General features: G+C 39.1%; 1 protein-coding gene across 4 annotated transcripts in view; it reads left to right on the forward strand.

The window, feature by feature from the left end:
* The first annotated feature begins 856 nt into the window (after positions 1–856).
* Positions 857–13705, forward strand: part of PLEKHG3 (pleckstrin homology and RhoGEF domain containing G3) — a 55167-nt gene continuing 42318 nt past the window's right edge. For 3 of the 4 annotated variants that reach the window (XM_031952718.1, XM_031952719.1, XM_012548721.3), the window contains exons 1-2: positions 1046–1129; positions 11097–11152. The gene's annotated coding sequence lies outside the window, so the exon portion shown is untranslated. Of the gene's footprint in view, positions 1130–11096; positions 11153–13705 lie in introns of all 4 variants that reach the window. The other variant, XM_031952720.1, reaches the window with a different exon arrangement.

Here is a 13705-nt window from a genome sequence, read left to right on the forward strand (position 1 = left end):
ATATAACGGAGGGACAGTTAAAGAATCCTTCTGTGTCTCCCTTTAGGTAGCTCATCAAACTGAGAAGGGAACCACTGATCTTCCTATCAATCAACCCCCAATCTCACTTGGATTTTGAATTTGCTCTCTGAAAAGTTTATTATCTTATTCTTTTGACATCAGCTAGATTTTCTAGGTCTGAGTTTGACTTTGACAAGAAAAGACAGGATAATGTTTTGATTTTTGATCCCATCAATTCAGCCATAGGATGAATTGAAATGTTATCCAAAGATACAAATATAATAATTCCTGCTGTCAAAGAGTTTACATTTAATAACGGGAAGCGATTTATACAAGTCATATGCAAAATAAATACAGGGCAATTTGGAGGAAGGGCAGGGACATCGCAAAACACTTGATGTAGGAAGTGTTTTATGAGAGTAATGGCTACTCTTCAGACGTCAAGAATAGGGTCGGGAGCACACTCTGTATCTTCAGGTCCTGGTTAGCAACTTTTAAATGAAATGTCCCTGGTAATACCGGGAGTACAAAAACCGACCAGACCATTGCAGTTTCTGTATTTGCTGCCCTGTATTTCTTCGATTTTCTTCCCCGTGTTAATCATTAGCCGAGAACCCTAAGCATAACCTTAACCACAGTCAGACACAGAATTTCCCCTGCAGCTACACTCCCAAACTCCGCGAAGTTTCCCCTGGCCCCAGCTGTGCGGCTCTGTAGCCTCCAATAGCTGAATTCCAGCAGCAAAGCAGTCTCCACCCACTGGAAAAATTCCTGATCCGCCCATCTCTCTCCTCCCAGGCTGTTGCTCCTGGCTCAGCTCTGCACTGACTTCCTGCCAGGCCCTGGGAAGCTGTGACCAGGGGGTCTCCCCAGGGATATTTCTCTTAGAGATTTGGCTCCTCGCCTCCCCCTTGTCCGGTCCCTGCCAAGGGGAGGGGATGATTGGAGTGGGCGGGGGGAGTCGGCCGGCCGCGGTCCAGCTACTTTCGTAAGCGTATTTCAAAGTGTCCTCAAGATCATTCGGGCACATGGAACAGCCCTTAGTGCCTGGAGTCTTCAAGCTGCTTTCACACTTTGTAGGCAACTGGACTCGGCTGAATCTGGACACCGCCGGCAGCTCGGTCATCTGGTGAGTGCTTTCTCTCTTCTCGCCTTTGCTTTTATTCTCGCCTTTTCTTCTCTCTCCGCCTTTCTGATAGGGGAAGTTGGAGCTCCTAGGCTGGACAGCTTAGTAGGAAGAATTCCCCCCCCCCCCCCCCCCCCCCCCCCCCCCCCCCCCCCCCCCCCCCCCCCCCCCCCCCCCCCCCCCCCCCCCACACACACACACATCCCTACCCTACACCCTCCTCACACACCAATATTTCAGGCACCGCATAACCACATGAGCATCCAGCGAAACGACAAAAGGGTAAGGCAGTGTTCTGTCTTGTTGCAGGGAGAATTAGTGATCACGCGGCTTGGATTATAAAAAACATTTTAACCAGGAGACATTTTCTGGCCTTTTGCCACTATCCCGGAAATAGAGAGAGAGAGAGAGAACACCCTGTGGCATGTAAGGGACTTTGAATTTGAACACCGGGAAGCGCGGGCAGGCCGGAGATTTAGGTCCCTCCTACCCCCGCCCCCTACCAGCCCGCTAGATTGAACACCCGGACTGCTCCCTCTGCATTCAGAGTTTATGCCTAGAGTCTCTGCCCATTGAAATCTAGAAGGGAAGGTGAGTCCTCCTAACCTTGATTTTTGTTTCCACTCAGCCCTAGGGACATGGGCCTATGCTTTTTAACTCCGGCTGGCTGCTAAACTGCTCCTTTTAGGCACTACTGGGAATTTATTGTTGAAGGGAGTACTTTAGTTTGATGCCAGAAGCATAGAATGAAGTTCTTGCCTTCTAAAAAAAAACCCCAAACTTCATTCTAATAGGGTTCCCGCTGTAGTTTTGGGTTGGAAGTTGTAGGTAGAAGATGTGTAGAAACTTCTCACTAAAGCTAGGAGCCATTCTAAAAGAGACTATGACTCCAAATGCAGTTTTTGAAGAGCTCTGCTTGTATCTGTCTGATTGTGGGCCCCATGATCCCCAATAAATCCCTCTTGTTTGTTAATCCTACTTTTTTTCCCCCTCTTCCCAATTAAATTTCGAAGTGGAGATGAGACTACAACCAAAATAAATGATTGATTAACTGGGAACTTAATGTTGGGAGGGTAGATTTAAGAAGATGGGAGAATGAAATAGCATGGAAATATCTTGAAAAATAGAGGGGAAAGAAAGGATGAGGAGGAAGCAGTAGAGTTTAGAAATTTTAACCTTATATTTCAAATTAGAGTGCTGATTCCCCACATTTGGTGTATTTTTAGGTAAGCCAGGCCCAGTGGAACAGGCATTGTGAGCCCTGGGGACTGGGAGCTGTGTCTTTGCATGTACTTTGCACATTTCTGTTGCTCAAGATATAATAAGCAGTGAGAATAATGACAAGCCACAAGAAGGGAAGGGGGCTCTCTTCTAGACAAGATTTTGGCCTGTTTTTTCTCTTACCTTGGCCTTTTGCTATCAAGGTGGCAGTCTGAAGTGAAATTGTGAGGTAGTCATTCCACCATAATTGTTCCCAGTGAGATATCCAGCCAGCTGGGATCAAAGAGAACTGGTCAAAAGAAGTCTCTAGTCTAGTTTCTCAGTTTCATTAGTATTTGACACCAGTTTCCCATGGCCTTAAATGTTTGGGTTTAAGTGTGACATGTGCTGCATCAGCGTGTTTGTCACTCCTTGTGTGAAAAGCTGGTGACCTCATGAGCCTTCCCCCAGTGCCCCTCTCTGTGGTGACATTACACTGTCTTATTTCTGGGATGAATTCAGCATGAGGGAAATTGAAGATTCCAAGGGTAAATTTAGCTCATTGAAAGGCTGTCCTTTTTAGGGTGTAAGAAAAATTACTACCTGCTTATCTTCTACCTCTTCCACCACCAGTTTCCCTATGTGATCCCATGTCTTGTTTCCTTCCCCCTTTGCATCTATGAAAGGACTCCCTCCACTCCCACTTGTTGAACTTGTCCTGAGCAGTCACTGACAGATGATACCAGGAGCCAATCCCAGCCATTTACACCCATTGACATGTTCCATTCCTCAGAGTCCTAGTTTCAGGGTAAATATTTGATTTACCATATTCTGGGATTTCATCCTAGGCAGTTTGTTTACACAGCAGGACAACAACCTGAGGTTAGAGGAATGGAATAAAAAGGGGAGGGGGCAGATTTGTGGATTATTGTCTTCCAGCCCATTATAATCTACCGGCCATGGGATGCAGCGTCATGCAGGTATGAGAGGATTAATAGTGGAGCCATACAGTTTTTCTGAATATTCCGGGAGGTCAGGATGCAGTGTAGTCTTCATTTAGCTTCTTGGGCTTTCCCTGTATTCCAAACTCCCTGCTCTGTTACTTTTCTCTGATTAGCTGCTTCTTCAGATGCCTTTGTCTGATTACTACAGGCCCAAACAATTCTTCCTTTCCCTCTAGGAGCCCTCAGTCAGGGCCTAGGGAACTGGAAAAAGAACTTCTGGAAATCCCTGTTGGTGGAATGATCTAAAATTTAACCCCTAAAAGTTTGGGTAGAGCCACTAGGTGATTCTTTCCTTCTCTACCCCTGAGGCCCACACATTCATCCTTAGCCCTGTCTTCTGAAAACTGCTTTCTTTTTAGTCTTTCTACTCCTTTTCTGGTTAGCCCAAAGTCTTCCTTTCCTTCTCCTCCTCCAGTTCCTACCCCCTCTGTTCTCCTGACCTCCCTGCGCTACAGCAGTACAAGTGGTGCTCATACTTAGCAAATTTACATTTCTTGGTAATGCTTTTGCCTTTCTAGGTGAAAGTCTGGGGAGGCTGGTGGATATGTAAGTTACTTTCTAGTCTTTTGTGGGTTGTGTAGTATTGCAGTGATTGCTGTATTTGCATCTGAAAGTATTAAGATTAAATCCCAGGCCTCTAAATCACTCTGGGCCTCAATTTCCTTGGGTGTAAAGGGAGAAAGTGGTAAATTAGATTAGATTATCTCTAAAGACCTTTCCAATTTTAAATCTTCTGAATTCCATACCTAGAAGCATAATCCTAAATGGTTTTGATGAATAAGTAGGTCCTTGGTTTTCCCCAGCAATCAACACTTATTAAATCTCTATTCAATGCCAGGCACTATGCAAGTTTTGGGGAATACAAAAAGATGGAATTTGAGGAACTCACAATCTAATAAGAGGGAGACAACAGATTATTCGAGCATGCACACAACCTATATGCAAATATATTTTTGTTGCTAGAATGCCAGATGGAACAGTGGATAGAGTGCTGGAGCTGAAGTGAGGAAGACTCATCTTCATAAATTCAAATAAGGCCTCAGGCGCTTCCTAGCTGTGTGTGATCCTGGGCAAATTACTTAACCTTTTTGCTTCAGTTTCCCCATCTGTAAAATGAGATAGAGAAGGAAATGACAAAGCACTTCAATATCTTTACCAAGAAAACTCCAGGTAGGGTCAGGAAGAACATCATAACTGAAACGACTGGACAACAGCAAGGTTTATGGGAGAAGACAACAACAGGTATACAAACAAGCTATATACAGTTTAAATAGTAAGTAATTAACAGAGAGAAGGCACTAAAATTAAGAAGGGGTCAGGAAATCTTTCTGTACTCAAAGTCTATAAAGTCAAAATGTTACAAAGAAAGGGTTTAACTCAATTTCAGATTCTGAAAAGTATAATTCAGCTTCTCACCCTTTTAGAGTAGTTATATTTTATGTCCAGAGCAAGAGAGAAACTTTAGTGGTCCCTCAAACACAAGGAAAGACCTAGTAAATGAATGTGGATTTTCCATCACTGTCATGGATCTTTATGCTGGGAGTTATGCACTCCAAAACTAGGCAGATCACAGATATATAACATGTAGGGTTTGATAGTGATCCTACTCCTTGGCTCCAGGCTTTCCTAGGAGGAATTTCCCCTATTCCCAATGAACAGTGATGAATCAGACTTTCATCTGTGGTTTCCCCTCCCCCACTTAGTCTTGCAGCAAAGGAGATAAATGCAATGGCCAGTCCTATTCCCTTATTCTTTCTGAAGGGGAAAGACCCATTATTAGTCACAGAGATAGGAAATAAGATAGAAGCTGGGAAAGGGAAAGGTGAGATATTGCTTGAAAACTTTGTGGCCTTGGATAGGGAATATCAGGATTAGGCAAATTGGTAACATGTGGAGGCAATTTGGGGGAAATTAGTTGTAGTGAGGTGGGGAAGAGTGTATTGATAGAGGGGATGGTTAACTTGAGCTTTTGAGATTAATGTAGAGAATTTTGCTGGTAGGTGGGATCAGAAATGGGAGGGAATAGCATGGGAAAAAGCAATAATATACTCAACTTTGAAATCCATGTTCAACTAGTGCAAAGAGTACTCAATTTGCAGGATTTGAGTCTCAGCTCTGCCACTTACTCACCTTGGACAGTAATTTTACCTCTGAGTATCAGTTTGTTTGTCATTTATAAAATGAAAGGTTTGTACTAAAATGATTTCTAAGGTCCCTCCCAGCTTTAAATCTCTTGTTATTCCTATGACCTTCCAAAGCCAATCAGACTAGTCTCCACCCTACACCCACCCACCAATAAGTGACCCTCTCTGCTATCTCATATAATGTTTCAAAGAAAGTGGGTCAAATCTCCCAAACTTAATTTTATAAATTTTGTATTTGAACATTTTCCTGGGAGCACTTTTCCTGAGTCAGGAGGCATAGAATCATAGAATATCAGAATTAGTAGTTATTGGAGGTAATCCAATCCAACCAGCATCTGAGCAACAGTCCTTTCCACAATATCCTTTTTATTTTTATTTATTTTTAATAGTATTTTTTCTAAATATATGCAAAGATAATTTTCAACATATTTATCTTTTCAAAACCTTGTGTTTCGAATTTTTCTCCCTCTTCCCCCCAAATCCCTTCCCCAAGACAAGCAAGCAATCTTCTATTTTTGAATTTATTAGGAAATTCCTCTCTCCCTCCCCCCCCCCCCCCCCCCCCCCCCCCCCCCCCCCCCCCCCCCCCCCCCGCGCCCCCCCCCCCCCCCCCCCCCCCCCCCCCCCCCCAACATTAAGCCTAAATCTGACTCTGGGCAGCTTCCAGGTACTGCTTCCTAGTCCTACCCTCTTAGCTCTGTCTAATCTCTTCTTTTAGATAGCGTTCCTACTACTTGAAGACTGCTAAGTAAATTTTGGGAGGTGGGAGGTGATGTGGAAGTCTACTTACTGTTATGATCAGGGAAGCAGTGCTAGCTTTAGAACCCCTGTTTCACATGCTAATTTGGTTAAGGAGCTCTTTCCTGCTGCACCCCAAATACTCCTATCGGAGCTATGTAATGAGGGTAAAGATAGATTTAATCAAACTTCAGAGAGGAAGTTGCAGTGAGAAATCTCCAGGCATTGAACAACCATGAGCATACTAGGTTCTTCTTTGACAAAGGATAGAGAGGTCTGGGTCATTTAATTTCAGAGTCAGATTGGATAAAGTTTTGATCACAGCTAAAAAAAACCAAGATACAGCCGCAGATATTGGTAATATTTTATGAGTAGTGAGCTGTGATTGACTTACTGGGTGAAAAAGGCAGATATCATCACTTAGCTTTAGCCCTTGATATGATCGATGACATGAGAATGCTATGGCCCTCTAGTGGTCAGAGAAGTTTTGTGTGTGAGTCTGAGAGTCAATATGCATTAAGTGCCTACTATGTGCCTGGCTCTGTGTATATGTGTTTGCTCTTGCTACTGGTAAATTCTTGATCAGAAATAGAGAAAGATTCCTGTAATCTTAGATCTAAACTGAAAGGAAGTTCAGAGGCCATTTGGTTTAACCCTCTCATTTCCAGTGTTTGCCACCATTGTTGGTTCTTCTTTTTCATCTGAAGTGGATAACCTCAAGTGAAGGAGATAGAAGATAGATATATCTATTGAGCAGAAAGGCAGGTATTTGCACTGGTATCATTTTTCATCCATCTGATATTCTGCTGGTGGGACAGAGGCTCTTGAGTAGTCAAATAATAAACCCAAAAGAATTTATTACAGTTCCTATCATAAACTCAATAATGTCATCTACATTATTTCTGTATGCAATGATCATGTGATGGAACCTGGGGTTGGGAGTGGGGAGAATGGTGCATTCTTTTCTTTCTTTCTTTCTTCTTCTTTTTTTTTTTCGCTGAGGCAATTGGGGTTAAGTGACTTGCCCAGGATCACACAGCCAGGAAGTATTAATTGTCTGCAACCAGATTTGAACTCACCTCTGCCTGATTTCAGGGCTGGTGCTCTTAACCACTGTGCATTCTTTTCTAAATCACAAAATCTCAGATTATTTTCCTTACTACTACTCTTCTACCATAGTGACACACATGTTTTAAACACTTCTTCCTCCCTACAAATATTAACGACTGAATTTACGTTTATTTACCTCTGTTTACTTGCCACCTGAGTGATCATGTCATTTTCCTACTCCAAAATTTTTATTGGCTTCATATTGCTTCTAGGCTAAAATACAAAATCCTCAGTCTGGCACTTAAGCCCTTCATAATATGCCTCTTACCTATTTTCCAGGCTTATTCCATATTATTTCCCTTTACATAATCTTTTTTGGCCAAACCATTCTATTACTTGTTATTCCATCTTGCTTTTGTGTGTGGGTGTTGTCTCCCCTTAAATCCCATTTACTCCCCAATTTCACCTTTAGGATTCCCAGCTTCCTTCAAAGCATGTAACTCATTACCACCTCTACACTAAGGCCATCCGGATCCCTCGTTGCTAGTATTTGCTTCCTCTTGAAATTACTTTGTATAACTTTGAATATAATTTGTATTAATTTTATCTGTGTACATATTGTACCTCTCCAACTTACAATATTAGCCCCTGTAGTTTAGAAACTGTATCTTTTTTTTTTTTTTTTTTTTTTTTTTTTTAATCTGTAGCACATAGTACAATCCTGGGGCATTTAATAAATATTTGTTGAATTTAATTGACCTTGGGCAAATCCTTCATTTCTTGGGACAACAGTTTTTTTCTTCTATGAAATGAGGCAGTTGGATTCACAGATTGATCTCTACTGTCTTTTCTCTAAGCCTTATGACTCTTAAATTGAGCAGAATGGGCTGCTCTACCAGTATGTCTTTCTGGGGAAAACATCTTGGTAAGTGCCTGAATGACTGTTGGGTCTCAGGCTTCTTATATCAAATGTACACGATTAAGATACGCAGGGCACAGATATAGCTGCTAGCAAGTTTGCCTTAGCACAAAGTGGAAGGAGATGGATAGTAGGGCATGGAAATGGGCGAACAAGTAGCTAATTAGGATTATGACTTGTTCTTCTACAGTGACCAAGTGTTGAAGTGATAGTTTTGGAGGGTATTGTATTTCCAGTGATCTTTTGGTATGTGTTAAATAAAATATAGTATGCTGGGGAATTGATAAGTTGTGATAATTCTAATCTTTTGGAAGTTTTTTTTTTTTTTTTTTGTCTTTTTTTAAAACATCAATTTTCTCCAGAAAACTATCTAACAGATTCTACTATCTTTCAATGAAAGTAGCGGTGGGGTTTGTTTTGTTTTGTTTTTTAATGCATTTAGTCTGTGAAAGGGGCTATTATTGTTTCTCAGATGGCACTCATATATGTAGGACCTTCACCTTCATTCTATTCCTCCCCTGAACCAGGGGGCCAAGAGACCATCTCTCTTGCAAGCAGTAGGAGATTGGATTTCTTTCCTTAACTTAATTCAATACCTCTTAAATTAGGCCAAGAAAGCCAGGATTTGGAAAGTCCCATCCCAAATATTTTTGTTCATTGCAGTGGCCTCCAAATTCTTTTGATTGCATATCCCTGTCATTAAGCAACTTTTTTAGCATGTACCCTCACTATAATTCTATTTATCTTTTTATAAATTAATGTATTACTGTACAAATATATTTTAGAAGTTACAAAACATACTCAAAATGGAAATTAGAAAGGATGTAAGATGAAATAAGCATTTTATAGTTTTTATTTAATTCTATTAATGATAATTTTTTAAAATTTATTGTCTATGACATTAATATTTGTGATTGAGCATAGTTTATTATTTTAAAAAAATCTCGGTTTAATATTTTTGTGATAGAGCAATTAAAATTTTATGTCCTCCTTATTTCAACATTTGGTTTTATTGGCTGTCATAGCTGAAAAATTCCCAACAATATGTAAATCCAAATGTTGGCTATTACTGTATCCTGCCTTTCATTTTTGCATGCTGTCTACCAATTGTACAAGGGCTTTTTTTGAATTTTGGCAAGTAATATTCTATCTTCTTTGATGTCAATCAATTGTTCTTGCAAATTAATTTGAAGATGTTGCATTTTAAAGATTTTTAATAAATCAGTTCAAAATCATAGGAACTTTTTGTTTGGAAGAGTTAGAAAACCAGAAAAGTTTAGAAATTAGAAGATTAGAAAATTATTTTTTCAAGTATTTTAAGCATGCAGATATGTGTTTGTGTAGGAGATAACACATTTTTTTCAGCAAGAGAAGCTTAGTTTTCAACTGACTTGCTAAATATGATGGCTTCATACTATTATTAGCTAATAACTCAAGGTGCAATAAACACCCAGGGTGAGGTTCATCATTAATTCTAATGGATGTAAATCCATATTGCAAATCTTTTTGAAATTAAATTTTTTTTTTAGCCATCTGTTTATCAGGTTTGATTAGATTGTTTTTGTTTTCAACTCAAATGTGACTAGTAAAGAGCCCATACTGAGAATTAGAAGTTTCAGTTCCCTGTTTCTTTTTGTCAGTCAAAAAAGGATCTTGTATGCTTAGGATCTCATGCCCATTGTTTGGGGGAATGAGGGACATACCAAAAGGTATAGTCTCTTTTGTAGAGCAGTTTGAAATCTAGCTGTTACACACAAACAATTTAAGATTATGTACACTGATAAAAAGACAGTCATAGGTTCATAGATTCCCTTATTTTGCAAATGAGGGAATAGAGTCTCAGAGAAGACTTCCCTAAGATTGCATAGGTGAACATATATAAGGAGCATTGAATAAAGATTAAAGTAACATATGTTAAATTTATAATTGTCTGCTGATTTGTCATCATGAGTTATCTTAAAGCTGCTTGTTTATTTTTGAGAGCTAGTTAAAACTTGATAGTATTACTCAGAAATCCACTTATCTAGGTATGTGAAAGTTGTACTTGGGCACAGTATGCAGAAAGTAAGTAAATGAGTAAGTGACCCCTGCTGTCCTTCCATATTTTGGAATTCTTACCCTTCTTTGAAGAATATCTTGTTAAATAGGGAACACACAACTGTCTGACTTAGGAACTGGGTAGAGGATACAGAGTATCAGATGGTATATTTAAATATTACGAAGGCATAAATTATTTTTAAAATTAAAAATATTAATGAGAATTCTAAATTTTTTCCTGCACCCTAACAGATCTTTTTGACAGTCCCTAGAGGGTGCTCCTGTTGGAGCTCATTAATATGGAGGACCTGCCTAGTGGCCAATGACACTGTGATTGATTCCTTCTAATTTAAGTTGGGACTAACCTAACAACTGAAAGAAGGTAAAAATCTTAGTTCTCACAGTTCCGTCCTAAGTTCAGATGGTTTTTATCTCCCACCATATCAGCACATAGAAGAAATTTACATTGTGTACTTGTGGTCAGGTTCCTTTGGTCTTTTTTCCTTCATTGTGGGAGGAGCAGGGTCACTGCTATAGTCTGAGAACATTTATTTCATGCCTGTTGTTTGGGGGAGTGACGGACACAAAAGAAGTTGTTTACCTATTCCCTATTCTTAAGCAGTTTAGAATCTGACTGATCTACACAAAAGCAATTTAATATCTTGTACCGGTTCAAAATAGCAGTCATAGGTTCACAGATCAACTCATTTATAAAATGAGGAAATAATCTCAGAGAAGACTTGCATAGGTGAACACATATACAAAGCATCAAATGCAGATTTAAATAATGTACATAAATGTTGAGATGATGTGCCAGATGTTTATATTTACACCCTGCTTATTATTAATACTTGTTAATATTCATGTGTCTCTTTAAGGTTGGCGGAATCATTCTATATATTATTTCATTGGATCTTCACAGCAACCCTTTGAGGTAGGTACTCTTTTTAATCTCCATTCTGTAGATGAAAAAACTGAGATTGAGAAAATTTACGTGACTTACCTAAGGCTAATAAGTGTCAAGATTCCAACTGAGGTCCTAATTTCAAATCCACTGAGTTTTCAGTCCACTTACCTAGCTTTCCTGCTAGGTACTTCATTTCCTAACCTTCCTACTTCCTGCCTTACCTTTAGCTTCCTTCTCACCCCACTTTTAAGTTAAATAAGCACATTCTGGAGATGCTTATGCTTTTAATTATGAATTTACTGATGACTTCATTTTGAAGATGTACTCTTTAAGGCCTTCACATCAAGCCAGGTCAGACAAACACAAAATAATATGTCATAATATGTATTTCTTCTTGGCTTATGGATAAAAACTAATGAAGATATTTCATATGTGAAGGGAAAATGAGAAAGGAGAAAAGTGTCAACTTTGTTCATCCTTTGGATTTGGTTTCAAGGAAACAAGATCATATAAGTGGCTTATCTATGTTTTTTAAAAGAAAAAAAATAATAGCTTTTTATTTTTCAAAAATCATACAGAGATAGTTTTCAACATTCACCTTTACAAAACCTTATGCTCAAAATTTTTTCCTTCTCTTTTCACCTTCCCCCTCCTCTAGACAACAAGTAATCTAATATAGGCTAAATGTGTACAATTTTTCTGAACATATTTCCTTATTTTTCATGCTGCATAAGAAAAATCAGATTGAAAAGGAAAAAATGAGAAAGAAAAAAACAAGTAAGCAAACAACAACAAAAAGGTGAAAATACTATTTTGTGAACCACATGCAGTCCCCATAGTGCTCTCTGGATGCAAATGGTTCTCTCCATCTCAAATCTATTGGAATTGGCTTGAATCACCTCATTGTTGAAAAGAGCCAAGTCCATCAAAGTGAATTATCTATAAAATGGAGCTATTGATAAACTGGCTATTCCTTATTCCTGGAATGCTTTCCTTCCTATCTTTATTTCCTAGTTTTTGGGTTTCCTTCAAGTCCCAGTTAAAATCCTACCTAAAACCTCTCCTGACCCTCTCCCTTTATTCTAGTGCCCTCCTTAGATTGACTTTTCAGTCAATACAGTTTGCCTACAGTTTGTTTTTTCATATTTGCTTGTATGTTCTCTCCCCTACACGTCTCCCCTCTCCCCCTCAAACTGTGAGCTCCTTAAGAAAGGGATGTTCTTTTATCTTTCTTGTATCCCCAACACTTAGCATAATACTTGGGGCATATTAATATTAATTAATTAATTAATTAATTAATATTAATATTAAGTCACTAATTCACTGATTGACCTTCAACCCCTTTACTCCCAAGGTTGTTGTGAGGACTAATGAGTTAATGTCCACTGAGGGTTTGAGAGCCTTGGATGAGGAAGGTGCTGTATAAATAGTGGGGTTATTGTGATATTGAATGATTTAGCTTTGTTCCTGTATCTTTGGTATTTGACTTCTGGTATTTAGCTGGAGGCATTTTCGTGTAGATAGCTACCTTCAGCTACCTACTATAATGGAGTCTCCACTGGGTTCCTAGCCCTGCTGAGGAGCATGTCATTTGGGAATGGGAAGTCTCATTTCCTTCTTTAAAAAGCCCCCAGGAATCAGGAATGAGAGAAATGTAGAAAATATGCCCCACATGCGGAACTGTTTCTGAATAAGGCATTTATTGAAAAGGTTTTGCAGAAGGCGGCAGTTGTTCTTTAATTTCAGAGCTATTTGTGTCTGCTTGCTGCATTTGAAATTTGTTAACTGCTTAGGTGCCAGATCTTCTGGGATATGAATGTAGCTTCTCAGTTCCTATTATAAAGACACCAGCGAGCCCTTTGGAGGCATGGGGACCTAATCTCTATAATCAGTTTCAGAACCTTATTTCTTAGTGATTTCACTTGAAATTTAGGCATATGACTTTTTTTTTTAGTCATCTATCTTGTAACAGATTATATATAATCACATTTAAAATTATGAATGTTAGACTAGTGTTTTCTTTCATTTATTTCTTCTTTATTGCTTTTTTGGGTTGTATGAGGGGAAATCTCTTTTACTTTGTTGTTTAAGTGCACAACTTTTATCCTAATCTCTTCTTAAAGCCTGTCTCCAACCATCAATTCCTACTCTATCTCAAGTTCTTTAAATTTACTGAAATTTTTACTTTCTTTTTATTTATTTAGTAAATATTGATCTTTCCTTTTCTTCAAGGTTCTTTCCTAGGCCTTCTCTACATTCTCTAGTAGCTTTATTAGCTCCCCTGAGTTTAATTACCATCATTATGCAGATGATGCCCAGATCTATATATGCAACCCCAAAGATTCCCTTGAGCATCAGCAATGGGCTATTGGACTTCTCCAACTGAATGTTTCAGAGACAACCCCAAATTCCAACATCCAAAACTAAATAAACTTTACTTCTAAAGCATCCTCTTTTCCAAACTTGCCTGATTTTGTCAAAATTGCCACCATTCTTGCGTCCTAGGTCCATGAAGCTGGTACTAACCTCATTCTTCCCTGATCCACATACCCAATCAGACATCACATTTTTCTGATTCTA

The sequence above is a fragment of the Sarcophilus harrisii genome, chromosome 2, assembly GCF_902635505.1.
Source record: "Sarcophilus harrisii chromosome 2, mSarHar1.11, whole genome shotgun sequence".
Classification (NCBI taxonomy): domain Eukaryota; kingdom Metazoa; phylum Chordata; class Mammalia; order Dasyuromorphia; family Dasyuridae; genus Sarcophilus; species Sarcophilus harrisii.